Source organism: Natator depressus, chromosome 10, assembly GCF_965152275.1.
Source record: "Natator depressus isolate rNatDep1 chromosome 10, rNatDep2.hap1, whole genome shotgun sequence".
Taxonomy (NCBI): Eukaryota; Metazoa; Chordata; order Testudines; family Cheloniidae; genus Natator; species Natator depressus.
This window is the reverse complement of record NC_134243.1, coordinates 5,060,627-5,078,009: the sequence shown is the minus strand read 5'-3', so window position 1 is coordinate 5,078,009 and position 17,383 is coordinate 5,060,627.

The following is a 17,383-nucleotide window of genomic DNA, read 5'->3' as shown; positions in this document are numbered from 1 at the left end:
GCAAATTATTTCCAATTCAGCAGTCTCTCGTTGGAGTCTGTTTTTGAAGGTTTTTTGTTGAAGAATTGCCACTTTTAGGTCTGTAATCGAGTGACCAAAGAGATTGAAGTGTTCTCCGACTGGTTTTTGAATGTTATAATTCTTGACGTCTGATTTGTGTCCATTTATTCTTTTACGTAGAGACTGTCCAGTTTGACCAAGGTACATGGCAGAGGGGCATTGCTGGCACATGATGGCATATATCACATTGGTAGATGTGCAGGTGAATGAGCCTCTGATAGTGTGGCTGATGTGATTAGGCCCTATGATGGTGTCCCCTGAATAGATACGTGGACACAGTTGGCAACGGGCTTTGTTGCAAGGATAGGTTCCTGGGTTAGTGTTTTTATTGTGTGGTGTGTGGCTGCTGGTGAGTATTTGCTTCAGGTTGTGGGGCTGTCTGTAAGCAAGGACTGGCCTGTCTTCCAAGATCTGTGAGAGTGATGGGTCGTCCTTCAGGATAGGTTGTAGATCCTTGATGATGCGCTGGAGAGGTTTTAGTTGGGGGCTGAAGGTGATGGCTAGTGGCGTTCTGTTATTTTCTTTGTTGGGCCTGTCCTGTAGTAGGTAACTTCTGGGTACTCTTCTGGCTCTGTCAGTTTGTTTCTTCACTTCATCCGATGAAGTGAGCTGTAGCTCACGAAAGCTTATGCTCAAATAAATTTGTTAGTTTCTAAGGTGCCACAAGTACTCCTTTTCTTTTTATTGTAACTAATAACACCTTTGGAGTTATCATCCATGTGTGATCTATATTTATATGAACAGAAAGGGCCATTTGCACATAGGCATCCATAACGCAAAATCCTCCAACCATGAACGCAGATGATTCTAGTGCAAATCTACTTTGCACTGGGCAGAGACAGGCTGTGAAGAACTCATGCAGGGTGTTCTCAAACCCTGCTTCATCTGCCTTAGTGCTTAGGAAACTCCAGGACTGAGGTGGTAGCTGAGGACATAGAAGGTGATTTGCTTCCTGATGCACTGATCCAACAGCCATGTCTACCCTCCCTCCCGGGGGATGTGGTGGGGACAGGGTGGTAAAGCCATGACGATTACATCAGCAGAGCAGCTGCGGGAGAACTCAGGCCCACTGGCCCTTGTGAAACGTGCCTGCAGGCTGCCCATTTGCTGGTGTTTTATATGGGGACTAAGATTTGGCCCGTAATCCATGCTTCCATCCTAAGAGCATGCAGTGCCATCGTTCATTAAGCACAGTGCATTGGTTGTTTGTTGAGTCATTCATAACCCCTTAATGGGTCATTACTCGTGAGCATTAAAACAACTGTCTTTTGCTAATAGCCTGGTTAGACCAAGAGACTGGCAGATATTTAACATTTAAGTCATTTAAGAATTTATTCTTCAGCTCCTACAGCATCTGCCAGAAATGGAGCATTTGCCTGCTTCCCAAATTCACAAGGGGGGTAAAGGCCATAAGCCAGCCTATAGCCTGCACTCCCACCCCTTCTCTCCACCAGGTCATGTGGAATAGATCTTTGGAATCTTCTCAGCATACCCCATTCTCTTTTCTTATTCGTTAAATGATGGTTTAAAAAGCATTTGACCTTGTACTCTTTGCACACATAGTCACTGAAGTCAGTGCAGCTTTGGGTTGTACAAGGAATGCAGGACCAACCTTGAAATGTGAAACATTGCCAGGTGGGGCACCAGCTTTCAGATACCTCTGAGACATTTTGTAGCATCATAGAAGTTAGAGATGGAAGGGGCCCTCTAGGTCATGTCTGTGGTGGTCTGCCCTGAGCAGGACATGATTGCTCCCTGCAGTAGGCTTGCTAATGCTTTACCCATCATTTTAAATGTCTTTCCAACATCTCTAGTTAAAAAGAAACCTCCATCTCCCTCCCACTCTCTTTCTTTTTACTGAAACTTTGCTTGGAACTGACAGAAAGCTTGCCCAAAAATAACACTGGACTCTCTCCCAGCTGTGGGCGTTGTGACTTCTGAACAGGGAAGTCTGCAATGTGATTTGTTTCATGGCAGATTTCTGTCAGCTTTGGCCCCTCTCCATCCTCGCTGGTACCAAATTTACAAGGTTTTCTCATTCTACTTTTTTTTTTTATTTCTCTCCCAGACTTACTTCTGACTCTCCAAGGCCTCTTCTTCGTAAAGCTGTGAGGTTTTCTTGGCATTGCCAACCTCAGAACACGGGGCAGAGAAACTCATAAAAGTAGCCAACAAGCGTTGTGACTTTTTTTTTCTTTTTTCAAGACAGTCGCTTCCTTCGGGACGATGTTAAAACATGGCAAAGAGGGAAGGGGTCATATTTTTGTTTTGTTTTCCATTTGAAACTGTAATTTTTCTACTTGTGCAAAAAAAGAGTTTTGAGGAATTTTTGTAGGTGGAAAACAGGTTCAGAGATACCTGGGGGCTGTGAGCTGAATGCTGGGATTGTTACTCCAGTAAACTCCCTTTTGAAATCAGTGGGAATTTTTCCTGAGTAAGGATTGAGTAAAAACTGAGGGCACGATCCTCAGCGGGGCGTAAATTAGCAAAGGTCTATTGAGTTTAATGCAGCTACTCCAATGTGTACCAGCTACGGATCTGGGCCTGAGGGCCCAGTTGTATCCTCCTGGCTAGTGACGCCCATAAAGACAACTCCACGTTGTTCCTCTTTCATGGAATGCCCTCCATATTCTTCCATTGGGAGAGAAGGGAAGACAAGTGGGTTGGAAACCAATCAGGGCCGTCCCTAGGAGAGTGCGGGGCCCGGGACATAGGTGCCGAGTTTCTAATCTGCCAGGCCCTGTCCCCACTCTGCCCCTTCCCCCAAGGCCCCACTCCTGCCCCGCTTCTTCTCACCCCGTCCCATCTCTTCCCCACCCAGTTCCACCCCCCTCCCCACAGCCCCTTCTGATGCCACAAAATATCTGATCCGCGGCAGGTGGTAGGCGCTGAGAGGGAGGGGGAGGCACTGATAGGTGGGGCCCACTGGCAGGCAAGAGGCGCTGGCAGTGGGGAGGGTCTGGTAGGAGGGCTCCTCCTTGACCCTCCCGCCCGCCTGCCACTCGCCTCCCCATTTGCCTCCTCACCTCGCCCACCTCCTGCCTCACCTCCCCCGCCCTCCTCCTCATGATTTTAGAAGCCATATATGGCCTAGATCGATAGATCCCCACCCTCTCCAGGGGAGTTTTCCAGAATGGAGGGTAAGGGGCAGAAAGCTAATACCAGCGGTGCAGTCCTGATTTGCTGAAGTACCAGAATGACCCCATCCCACTGGCATGACCTCGCACGCACAGTGTGTGCAAGGCTATGTTGGATGGAGGACACCATCTTGCTCTACAAAACCATGTCCTCCATGTGACCACCGGAACAGCATTCTGGCCCTACTACACCACGGGCTAATCCACTCCCTGATTTGCTTTCTTGAGCGTTTTCCACAAGGTCGTTGGGAGGGCAGAGTACGTCCTGCCCACATAGCCCTCTTGCGCTTCCCGAGGCATAAACCCTGAGGCCTGCAAAAGGGTGCCCTGCCAGGAGGTGGATCCAGCTGACTCTACCCTTCCATGAAGGAGGAGTGAGACTCATGGGTGGCTTTAGAGGACATTTCCCCTCCTGACCCAAGACCTCAGAATTTAGCCGTATTACCTTAGACTATAATGTCTTTGAGGCAGGGAGTCTTACTATGTAACCACACGGCACCTAGTGAAATGGAGCCCTGAGCCTGATTGGGAGCACTACTGTAATGCAAGTAACAAAAATGAGATTGGCTAATTCAGCAGAAACGTCTTTCTCCCTCTCCTCTGCAGTGTGGATCTCGATTCCCTGTTCTGCACTCGTTTGGTGCACGGAACCTGTGTTAACTTTCAGCCACAAAGCAGCCAGACAAACAGAAGCGAGGATCTTCCCTTTCATGGGGGGATAGGGGATGGAAAGCTCAGAAAATTCCAGTTTCGGCAAACCCAGCTGAACAGCCTTTGTCTTGATGCAATCCTGCTCTTTCCGCACTACATTAATTTAAGATGCTATGAAGTGAGAGGTGTGTGGGTTGGGGGGGTTGCTGTCTGAAATTTGTTTCGAGATTTTGCAGGATAAATCCCTGTGGAATTTAATTTAAACAAGCTGACACCAATATGAATCATGCCACCATTACCAGCTTTTGAATGCTTCCTACCAAACGCTTGCACATTTCTTTCTTTCGGTCTTCGAAATGACAGACTAAAAGCATCTCAAGCTGTATTTAAGTCCCCCAGCCTCCATCCTAACAGGGTGTAATCTTTTTTTCTTCCTTCGATGTAATAAGAAATAACATCTGTTATAAAAATCTACTGGCCAGGGGCAGCAACAGCGGATAACAACTTATCAAAATTTGGCAATTTGAAACAGTGGCTGGTTTTAAACAGAAACTGCCTCAGCACCGGTCATGTGATCGTGGGCTGTACTAGAGTGTTGTCTCATCTGTCTACAATCTGAACAGATTAAATGTATTTAGGGAGAAAAGAGAGTGAGAGAAAAGAAAGGAGAGTGCAAGGCTCAGGAAAAGAGAGAGAAAGGGGGAAACAAAAGGAGGAAGGAAATAAAAGAAAGACTTCCAGTAAAGTGATCAATGCTTTGGTTCTCATGGTGAAGACAGCACTGTATTTAAAAGATTTACATGAGTTTATGTAAAATCTCCTAAACTTCACTGAAACAAAACAGCCAGGCTTTATAACATACCCAAGTCTAAGCATATTACCCAGGGTGACTGTGTCTAGACTGGTCATTGGCTTTAATAGAAGAGCTATATCTTTGAAGAGGCAGAAAAGTGGTCAGGAGTAAGCATGGAACATGGATGATTGTAGAATTCAAAAGGATAAACATTATTTGATACCCTATTTATAGGGCACCACAGGGGGAAAGGGTAAGGTTTCAGAAAAGAAAGAAGCACTTTAATTTTACCTGGAGATTTTCCAACAATAAAATCTAATCCATCATTCTCTCTGGGTGACTGCTCTTAATGAAAATTTAGAGGCTGTGACTGAAATTCAGAATTCACAGGGGATACTATTAGGAAGATGTCTAGCAGCTACACAAAACCTGTTATATCAGAACCCTGCCAAGGAGGGGGAAAAGGTTGAGTGTGAAACAGACAGATTTTAATTTGGCACCCTGGATCACAGAGGGTCCCACTTCTATAATGGATTTCACTTCACAGCTCTCAGAGTCAAATCCATCCAATGGAGTTACATGATTTCTTCATTGGGTGAAATTCTGGCTCCACTAAAGTAAATGGGAGTTTTGCCATTGATTTAATGTGGTCAGGATTTCATCCACTTTGTTTACCTACCCTCTAAACCACATTGTCTGTTTGGTCATTTCTTTTAGCTTATACAAATGGCAGGTTCTGGTCAAGAATCAGAACAAAACCAATGGCTGGTGATAGGTGCAAAGATTTTGGAGTTTCAGTTAAGTTCAGATATGTACCTCAAAATCGGGTTCATTCTCCAGTGCTGATCTACTGTGTTTGAACCTCCCAGGTACTCAAGATTGGACTTGAAATGTGTCAAGTGAGAGAGCACTGGGGCACTCTACTTCTAGTCAGGGTGGACGCAGCATTTCCCTGTCATGATGGCACATCAGTTCCAGCTACAAATAGGAAGCGCTGAGGTGCATGGAAATGAGCATTGAGGGGGAAGTTAATTAATCAAACCCAAACACAAGCCCCGTGATTCAATTCCAGAAAGGGGTACAGGTTTGGGGCCTGATCCAAAGGCATTTGCAGTCAATGGACAGACACCCATTGACTTAATCGGGCTCTGGATTAGTCCTCTGGGGAGTGGGGAGACTCTGTGTGTGTGATGGTTGAGGAGGGGTGATATTTTTCTGAACTGATTCTTCCAATGCCAACAATGGCTTTAGCTAGGTCTCCTCTGATGCAAAGCATATCTGTAGATTTCACCTGTGTCTTACACAGGTTTATAGGTTAATGGCTGAGAGCCCTATGTCTGTCTCTCAGAAAAAGTGAATGGGCTCAGTTTGTGAGTAAATAGCATCTTAGAGGCAGGCAAAAGCCTCCAGAGTTTGGTTCTCCATTTCAAACACCCCTAAATATTAAGTGTGTTTGGATCCAGAGTTTTGATGTAATATATAGCTATGGTATTGTTGTCCGTCTGCCTGGCATTTCCAGTGACATGAAGACTGGGTATATTCTTAATGTAACTTCTTTCTTTTACGCTGTATACATCAGTCCTTGAAGAGAGGTGGTCACAAACAGCATGCAGGCAACCCCTTCTTTCAAAAAGCTCAGCCCAGACACTAATGGACAATTCCCAGGAAGCAACTCTGCCCCAAGAGCTGACTCTAGTTCAAGAGATTAAGGCAGAGAGCAAATTCCCTGCTGCTTGCTACAGCTCCCCCAAAAGAACATCACAAAACTAACAACAATACAACGTTATCTTCCAAGCCTGAACAGAGCTCTTAGGCTGAGAAAAAGAACTTATGAGACTATGCGTAACAGAGACAGCTGTTGACTTTCATTACAACGCTATATTATATGAATTTACATAAACACCAACATTCCCCACCTCGCATGGTCCCATTCCTGCACAGAATTCAGCTCTGGAATAGGAATGAATTGAGCTGTCTGTGCCTCTGTTGACAACCAGAATGACAACCTTGCAGGCTTTCTTTACAGGACAGGTATAGCAAAGGCAGTGGGCAGGTTCCTCGGCATACCGTACCCTGACAGTGTGCCTTACTTCCTGATCTACGGGCACCACAATTCGGAGAGAGTAGTTCAGTCTCCGTGGCCCATTCAGCACTGATATGCCAACAATTGGTGGTGATTAGAGCAATTAGTGCCATTTGGTATGCTATCTTTGCTGATGTAGGTGCTTGCCTACTAAAAACCGATCTGAGCTCCATCCAACTCATTTCACACAGGCTACTGTACAGTGATTATTATTAATAGTTTATTTAGGACTGATATTGCAGTAATGCCCCAAAAGACCCGGTCAGGATTTGGGACCCCAGTGCACTTGGTGCTGTACAAACACAAGAAATGACTTTCAATCGACCTGGACCGGATTTGAGTGGGTGACAGAAAAGAGAGGCTGACAATTTCTCATTACTGATCCCCAGAGCCATCCATTCCCAATAATTTATGTTTTAACCAAAGCAGATCACTCGTCTGTTTGCAATATTTTCTAATGGGACAAAATAAGCCCCAAATTCAATTATTAAATACACTCATGTTAAATTATTTAAGGGCCTGGATAACATCATGAATCAATTTAATACCAAAATCACTGCCAATTATTCAACTGAATCAAAATGCAATCCCATCACAAATGTTAAATAACCGGCTAAATCTGTCCTAGGAAGGGCTTTAGTAATCAAAGTTCTCTCAATGCAAAAGGGGAAGAAAAGTTATTGCTTAAACCAGACAATATATAGTAATGCCAGATGTGAAATATTTGACTCAGATTATTGGCAACTATCAAATGCAAAATACTAATACTAATGGATTCAAAGTTATGCCACCGAGTTTGTAATCCATGAACTGGGATTAAGTATTCCTTTAAGTTTCTGCCTATGGATAACAGGCAATTTGGATTAGCTGCCACAAGGATAATAACCTCATAATTCTCAACATATGAGCATAAGCACTCTGCAACATCAAAAAATAAGGCCATTTATAATATGTAACATTTTAATGACTTATGTTTTTTAAATTATATAGCTTCATAGGACCCGCATAATTAAGCATGAGAAATGTCTGAAACCAATCTAGTTGCCCTCTGCAAAGGAGAAAGAGCCCAAGCATTCCACTACCATCATATACCATCCACTACCAAAAGGATTCATTTTCACAGATTCACACTCAGAAAATATAACCAACTGCCCCACTCCCTAGCTTTTCATTTTAAAAATGTCAGACATTCCTTTGCCAAGTGTCTACGTCGTCTGAAAATGTCTATTCAACCCGGGATGGAATCAGACAACTACTTTTCTGATTTATACCAATGCAATGTCTTCACAAACACACACATACACACCTGCCACATCCTCTGTGGTGTAAACCAATCCATCATATCTTTTCCCTTTGGGGCAGGGATTGTCTTTTTTGTATTATCTGTAGAGTAAGTAACTCACCACTGTTGTAAGTATCATTTGACAACCACTGTGCACTTGTGCAAATGACTAGATACCATGCATGGCCGTGGGGAATCATGCCCTAAGCTTTTAGGCTCAGCCTGGGGAAAGGGTGGTGGGTACAGTACTGTACCACAGCTCTTGGTAGGAAGTGTGAAACAACTCATTCCCTGCTTTCCTTCTGCTCCGGTGCAGCAGCGAGGTAATCTTTTCAGTGTGCTCTTTGCTTTCCCCCTCATGCCAGACCAGCAGAGTGTGTTGGAGGAGGGCGGGGCAAAATCATGGCTCCGCCCACTCACCAACCGCAGGCTCACTGGGGAGCACTGGGCAGACGGTATTACTTTCCCACTGTTAGGGGGCTTATTCCTTCACCCACTTACTTCCCTGGTCCTTCTCGCATGAACAGAGAGCAACAATACCCGAAGTCCAAAGGTGCAAACAATTCGATGTTTATTGGGGTGAACTTCCAGCAAGCATGATTCCAGTTTCCTTCCTTAGTGTCCCCCTTCCCAGCTCTGACACCACAGAGCCTTACACCTGTGTGCCTGTTCCCATTCCTGACCTTAGCCAAACATTATTCCAATTTCCTTACCCCCATTCCCTGTTCCCATTTCCCCCTTTAGCAAAATATGGTTCCAATTTCCTTACCCCCATTCCCTGTTCCCATCTCCCCCCACACCCACACCCATCCCCTCCCACCCACACCCACTCACTTCCTCATTGACTACAGATTATATACTAAAACTTGAGTTCTGCTTAGCTATACCTTAACCAATCATTTTCCTGAAATTTAACTAACCAATCCTAACATATTGTAACATGATTATGTAACCAATTATATCCCACCACCTTAATTAGTTTACACCCAGCAAAATTAATTATACAGCAGACAGGAACAATCACAGAACCAGACAGAGATTATACAGACAAACAACAGCAAAGTGGGAACTATAATGACAAAACAATACAGAAGTGAGGATTTCACATCCCAGCTATTGATAAGTGAGTTCTTGCCAGACAGGATGCTATCAAACTAAGTTTCCTTTTACATTTTCTAGGCACTTCCCTTTCTCTGGAGGTGACAGGAATTATCAGGACAGGATTGTATTCCTAACAGCCCAATAGCACCTTCTTTCAATGTGACTAGTTTGGAATGTGAGGATGTGACCGGTCGCTTCCTAGCTTATGGCTGCCTCTGCTGCTTAGCCAAAGGCCTTAGCCTAAGCACAGGGCCTCAGACTGTCACAGTAAGAGAAGGCCCTTACACCAGCAGACAGTGATTTTGATTCTCTTTTGTACTTCTATAACTAGCCAAGTGATAAGAATACACCTAAATTCTTAGAGTATAGGCCTTTGCAGACAGGCCTGAATATCTATATCCTAACACCCACCACCATAACAACTCAGGCCAAAACATTACAGGGCCCCGGCCTGGCCTGAAGCATCTGGGGGGCCCCCCGGCTCACTCACCAGGTCCGTGAAACTTAGCAATTTCTCCCCCTAGTCTGGTCTGACTTTCAAGCCAGCACTAGGTGAGTGTCTTCCAGTCTCGGGTTTTGTTGTGAACATTTTGCACTGATCTATTTTTTTTTTTAACTACTTCTCATGGGTGGCTTAGCAAAAGTAGCAAGGGTGACGGGTGAGTGGGTGTGAGGTTTGAGTGTCTTTTGGGAAGCTTTACCTGGTGTGGTTTTTGGGAAGTTTGGTCTATTGGAGAGCAAGAGAAGGCCTTTCGGGAGGAAGGGAACACCTTTCTGAAGCGATCCAGAGGAACTGAACTCCACGTTTGTTTTTCTTTCTTGACAAAGGACCACAAGAGTTTGAAATGCTGAAGAGCAAGGCTGGTTTTGTTCCTGCTTTTACACCGGAGGGAATTGAGGGCTGGGGAGGAGAGATGGTGGTGAGGAAAGGGTCAAAACATGTCCATCTGGCTGAAGGCAAAAAAAAAAAATGTTTTCAGAGAGAACTGTGCCACAGGAAAAACAAAGGTTGTCCTAACTGTTCATATTACTCCACAGGGGGTGTATAAAATTGTCAGACAGACTGAAGTGTCTGATACTCAAAGGAGAATAAAAACTCATTGAAAGTATAAAAGAAAAGCCTATTAAAATACCAAATATAAAACAGAGGAGACTCGATCACCCTGATGCTATAGAAACATCAGGGCTTGAATGAACCAAATGCTTCTTGTTTTTGAAAGCGGAGGAAATGTGTTACGTGGAGAATCAGGTGCTACGAGGGGGCAGATAGAGCATCAAAGAGCACTGATGATATTGCAGGGACTTGAGAGGAGCCTGAAATGTTAAGGGGGTTTATTCTGGTTCTGGTGGGAAGGAGCGTGCTAGCAGATTTTAGAAGGCATTCCACCATGGTTCGGATTCATCTGTTTCTTAAATCGAGAGCTCTTGGCTGCCACCTTGCTGAGGTGGGGAGCATCTTCCACCTCCTCTGTCTCATGCACTGGATGCAAGCTGGCTCACAGCCCAACGGGGGGGGGGGGGGGGTGGAGGGGAAGAATTAGCTCTAGGTTCTCTCCTGCGATTCCCTCCATCTGTCACTTTATTTGTCACCTGAAAAGCCCCATGTTGGACTGAATCATTCTTACAGGGCCCTGAAATACCCTGGGAAGGGTCTTTCTCCCGGTGTCTTATTTCTGGTTTATTTGATCTTGAAGGAAGGCAAGAACTTACCCATATTCTTTCAAGCATAAAAATAAAGGTTTGTTTTGGTTCCAGCTGAGGTGTGAAGCCACCATCTAGTACCCCTCGCTCCTGCAGGCACCCTGTGTTCCTAGCACGGTCACCATTGTCTTCCTCATAACTCCATCTCCTTTGCGTTCTACACCCAACCCTCATGTCTTGCCCCATTTGGATCATAAGCTCTTTGGGGCAGGAACTGTCTTTTATCCCAGCACAGCACAGTAAGGTCCTGATCCTGACTGGGGCCTGTGCATGGTACTGTAATATAAATTATAAACAATAAAAAATATGGATGAGAGACTGAGTCCGTTCTTATTTTATCAACAGTCTCCAGAACTGGCTACCTCCCAGTAGCCCAAACAGTAAACTCTTACTTGACCTACGCAATCACATTGTAACAAATAGGTGGCCACTTAGGGCCTTCATGGCCACTTTTCATTGCATGGCAACAGAGACTCCTGCTCCAGATGCACAACCCCTTACCGCTTCTCCATTAGCGGTCAGCAGTATGGGGCCTATGCCACACAACTGAGCAATTTTGATTCCATCCACTGATTCTATCCATGTGGCCAGGGCATTACAATACATTCTAAGGGACTTTGAAGGGTTAAAAGGGGGGAAATCTCAACTACGCTACCATGGAAAGTTTGCCTTTGACAGATGCAGTCAAACATACAGAGAAGCTAGAAATGGATGCAAAACAGGGCCACCCCTTTTCCCAGCATGAAAATCTCTTTGAAAACTGAAAAGCAATAAAAACCAGTCAGCAGCACGGCCGTCTTAGGCTGGGCCAACAAGCAGTAGTTCTGTGTCAGCTAGCCCACAAGTCTGTGTTCCTGGAAAGATCTACAGCTCCTCGTCTGGGTTCAGTGGACTGTTGGATTAACACTTGCCCATGTGGAATTGTAGGTTTCAGTCCTCAGAGCCCTTTCCAGTCAATTGATCTACCTTGAGCTTTTCATCAGGTACAAATGGGCCTTCGACTTTCAACGGAATGGAGCAGCAGTAAATATAAATGGGACATGAATATTTTTTGGAATGGACATTTTAATGGTCTGTTCGCTGCTATTGCGGTCAGAGAGGCATTCCATTTTTACTTCATAAATGGGTGGATTGAAACCAATTCCCGAGTACTTCGTTCCCACATATCTAAAGGCATCTCCAGCGTATGCCATGCCAGGCTGCCCCACTATGGTCTATTGCAGACACCTTGCGTCTCAGTGTAACTCCTGGATGGGGTTGCTTAAGTGTTCCTGCTTGAGACACCACTGCTCAGTTGTGTGGCATAGGCCCCATCTGTATAAAATAAACAAAGAGAATGTCAGACTCTCTTCAAGAATTGACTTGTGCTCACGTATGCTGAAACTGTACATTATTAATGCATGACATGCAAGTGTGTACACTTTTCTTTAGCTATCCCACCTTCCACACCTAGCAGCTCAACCTTGGCTATTTCCCACTTCTTTATTTTGGGGATGCCCTCTTCTTTATTCCCATGACTTCCAGCTCTTTTCAATGGGAAGCTATGACACACAGTACACCGGGTATCTAAGCAGTGAGTCTATGCATTTTGTCTCTGGTGGTTGACTCTACCGCCTCCTTGCATCACCCAAATTTAATGCCTCTCTGATCTCAGATCCTCTCCTTCTCCAATCAGACACTCAGAAGAGTCTTGGGGAGGAGTCTAGCACCAGGAGTGCTGAGTGATGGGTCGGGGAAGGAGAGCAGGTGCTTCTCTAGTTGTTAAGAAGAGCCAAGGCTGTGTGTGAAGTACTGAGGAGGAGGGTGAACAAGAGGAGATTATGGGAGTGAGCAGGAGATATGTCTAGAGAGGGAGAGAAGTCATGGATGGATGTTTAGGGGGACTGAGAACAGATATGGGTGAGGCATCAAGGGAGGAAGAACTGATGGGAGGGAGTGTTTGGAGGGAACAGAATTACTGTGTGTAGTATCTGGGAGCACGGAGGGAGAAAACTGATGGAGGAGTGCTGTGGGACAGAATTGATGGAATGGTGATGTCATGTGGGACTGAGAATTGAGGCGGAATGGGGTAGTGCAGTGGTTCTCAACAGGAGTACTCATACCCCTGGGGATACACAGAGGTCTTCCGAGGAGTACATCGACTCATCTAGATATTTGCCTAGTTTTACATCAGACTACATAAAAAGCACTAGCAAAGTCAGTACAAACTAAAATTTCATATAGACAATGACTTGTTTATACTGCTCTATAGACTAGACACTAAAATGTAAGTAAAATATTTATATTCCAATTGATTTATTTTTATAATGATATGGTAAAAATGAGAACGTAAGCAATTTTTCAGTAACAGTGTGCTGTGACGCTTTTGTATTTGAGTGTCTGATTTTGTAAGCAACTAGTTTTTAAGGGAGGTGAAACTTAGGGTGCGCAAGACAAATCAGACGGGGGTACAGTAATTTTGGAAAGGTTGAGAGCCACTGGGATAGGGGATGTATTAGGGCTTATATAGAATCATACAAATGTAGGGCTGGAAGGAACCTTTAGAGGTCATCTAGTCCAGCCCTCTGCGCTGAAGCAGGACCATATAAACCCAGAAACCATCAGTGACAGGTGTTTGCCAAACATGTTCTTAAGTCCTCCAATGATGGGAATTCCACAACCTCCCTTCCAGAACTTAACTGCCCCAACAGTTAGAAGGTTTTCCTAATTTCTAACCTGATTCTCCCTTGCTGCAGTTTATGCCCATTACTTCTTGTAATTGGACACAGTACTCCAGCTGAGGCCTCACCAGTGTCAAGTAGAGCGGGACAATTACCTCCCGTGCCGCACATAAACAGTCCTGTTAATTCATCTCAGAATATTAGCCTTTTTTTGCAACTGCATCACATTGTTGACTCTCATTCAATTTTGATCTCCTGTAACTCCCAGATGCTTTTCAGTGCTACCACCTAGCTAGTTATTTCCCATTGTGCATTTGATTTTTCCTTCCTAAATGTAGTATTTGGCACTTGTCTTTATTGAGTTTCATCTGACTGGTTTCAGACCAATTCTCCAATTTGTCAAGGTCGTTTTGAATTCTAATCCTGTATAAGGAAGATATGTATGCAAACTTGCAGATCAATTTGCATCTACATTTACAAATACAAAGCCTGGCATGGAGCAACGGGATAGCCTGAATGCAGTCTGCGTAAAATTCAGTCAACTTCTTTTACCCCCCCACAAAACTAAATGTATAAACAGAACACCCGCTCTCCATTTTATGTAGATGTGTTTCAGATGAGATGGAACATTGAAGTCCTGACCATTTCTGGCCATTACACGATTCCAGGACACTTTTCCCAAGAGTTGCAGTCTTAGCCTTGGTGTCCTGGCCAAACTCCAGTTCTGCTCCTATTAATTCCTTCTGCAGTGTCAATCCTTCACTTCTTGCCCTAAATTGCTGTTAAAGTGCTGCCATGTTACAGAGGTGGTGGCATTTCACTGGTGGATGAAATATCTATCCAAAAAGTGCTCTGCACTCTGAAATCAGGCTACTTAGTTAGGTGTCAGAATATGCCTAATTTTAGGCATCCAAGATTGAAACAATGTACTAAAGATATTAAATGTATCCAGTCCTATTATTAATAGAGATCATTCTCATGAAAACTTTTTTCTACTATGTAGTAATAAGCTTTAGAGAACATACTCTACTATATTTGCAGTCATTCGAATAAAACACCAATCATATTATTAGTTGTTTCCCCCCCCCCCAGTTTCTAATAGTAACAATACCAGAACTGTTCTTCATTGTTATGCTGTTTCTGGTCGAATCAAAATAGTCCCTAGATTTTCCTTGGGTTATTAACTAATTGCTGGCAATCATTAATTTCTCAGGAATTAGTTCTCAAATCCTCCCCAACCAGATGGTATACTTTCACACATCCTGCTCGTTTTTAAGCCCAAATAATACATTGCATTCCTAATCCTGGAAATTAGAAGATTATTATTAAGAATATCCTGTTTTATACATAATCCTTCTTTATTTATATTCCCTTAGAAGGAACTGAAAATATGTGGCAGTTGAGTTTCAATAGCTTCCTAGGTGCCAGGTTAATAATCGGAAGTTGTAGCACTTTCTCTATGGCTTTTTCATGCTTTGAAAACTCTTTTGCTGCACAACCTTGCCAAGCTCCTAGAGAAAGAAACTATCAATTTTAAAGCTCAGCAAAGAGCCATAGTACCATCTAGTGTTAGCAAGGTGGTTTTGAAGTGTGATGGATGTTGTTTTGATTATGCTAGTTGATTTTTTCCCTATTACCGGATAGATTTCTAATGGAGGAGAGTTTGTTGTGATTATCTTATTTTGCCACAATGGTTATTAAGCATAATGAAATACTCTGTAACCACATTTGTTTCTGTAAAAGCGGCAAAGAGTCTGTTAGTCTATAAGGTGCCACAGGACTCTTTGCTGCTTTTACAGATCCAGACTAACACGGCTACCCCTCGATATTTGATTCTGTGACACTTTAAAAAGAAGAGTATGGCAATATAAAATATTCCACTCACTGGCTAAATTCTGCTGCTTTACACACACATAACGATAGTGGGGAAGAACAATTCCCTGAACTGTAGGAATCACTGGGTGAAATGTTATAGGCCCTGTCATGGAGGAGGTCATAGTAGACTAGTGTTTCTCAACTACTAGGTTACAACTTCCTGTGGAAGGGAAGCAGGAGGGTAATGCTACCAGACGGTGTTAAAATTTTAATTACAGTGTAAAGCAAAGAAAAGCTTTGTGACACTCTACACCCCAGGGGAGCGCCCTGTAAACCCCATATTCATCATCTGTACATAATTGTGATATTTCATATAAAGCATGACATGTGGGAAAGGTTATGATCTGCTGAAACCCACTGTTCCATAGAAATATGTATATCATTAATCCATATGAAGTTATGAGAATTGTGTTGTATAATTGTCACTAAAATATGCTGTGGGTTTGGGAAGCGCCCAGATACTAGCTCTGCAAAGACAATAACAGGGGGATAACCAAAGCCCGAGCAGGTGTCAAACAACCATCAACAGCAATTGTCCAGCAAGGGAGCTACAATGCAATGACTCACCTGCAGAAGGCCACACCAGGGGCATTGCTCAACCTTGCCTGGTGACTCAGCAATGCCCTCAGACATGCCTGGACTTATATTTTCCAAGCATGTGGACTAAGGGTGTACAGTGGCCTCATGCTTGGCCTTTTCTCCCCCCTTCCAACCCCCCCCCCAAGCAACTTACCACTTAAAATAAGCAGATTTTTTTTTTAATTGCTCTTAATGTGTTTTAAGTAGTGCGTTGCAGGGTTTGGGGGGTTTCTGCCGCTTTTTGTTTTTCATCCTCACTAGGCTCTGCTGTGCGCATGCACACAGTTCTAAGGGGAGCTTAAAAAGCCTTTACAAAACCTTCCTTGATTTGTGGCACCTTAGAGACTAACCAATTTATCTGAGCATAAACTTTCGTGAGCTACAGCTCACTTCATCGGATGCATACTGTGGAAAGTGTAGAAGATCTTTTTATATACACAAAGCATGAAAAAATACCTTTGTGCTTTGTGTGTATAAAAAGATCTTCTACACTTTCCACATTATGCATCTGATGAAGTGAGCTGTAGCTCACAAAAGCTTATGCTCAGATAAATTGGTTAGTCTCTAAGGTGCCACAAGTACTCCTTTTCTTTTTGCGAATACAGACTAACACGGCTGTTACTCTGAAACCTTCCTTGATTTGTGTTTATAAACAGAGTAATTAATGGGTGATTAAGATAAGAAAGGCATTAGAATGTTTCCTAAAGTTAAATGGTCTAAACTGCAAAAAGTGAGTAACCTAAATGATAGAAAGTAATTGAAGATTTTTCTACAATTGTTGGATTCAAGGGGTGGTAACAAAAACTTTGAGAAGACAACGGATTTTTTTAGACAAAGGAAATGCAGTAGATCTAATACCCGGAGGTCAGGAAGGCATTTGATACAGTTCCACATGAGAAATTATTAGTTAAATTGGAGAAGATGGGGATTAATATGAGAACTGAAAGGTGGATAAGGAACTAGTTGAAGGGGAGACTACAATGGGTCATACTGAAAGGCAAACTGAAAGGTTACTACTAGTGGAGTTCCTTAGGGATAAGTCTTGGGACCGATCTTATTTAACATTTTTATTACTGAGCTTGGCACAAAAAGTGGGAGGGAGTGTGCTAATAAAATTTGTGAATGACAAAGTTGAGACGGCAAAGAGTCCTGTGGCATCTTATAGACTAACAGACGTTTTGTAGCATAAGCTTACGTCGATGAATGCCCACTTCGTCGGATGCCTGTCATCCACGAAAGCTTATGCTCCACTTGCTAAGGCAACTCCCATCCTTTCCTGTGCTGTGTATTTATACCTGCTCCTGTATTTCCACTCCATGCATCTGATGAAGTGGGTTCTAGGCCACGAAAGCTTATGCCCAAATAAATTTGTTAGTCTCTAGGGTGCCACAAGGACGACACGTTGTTTTTGCTGATACAGACTAACACGGCTGCCCCTCTGAAACCTGGGTGTATTTGTTG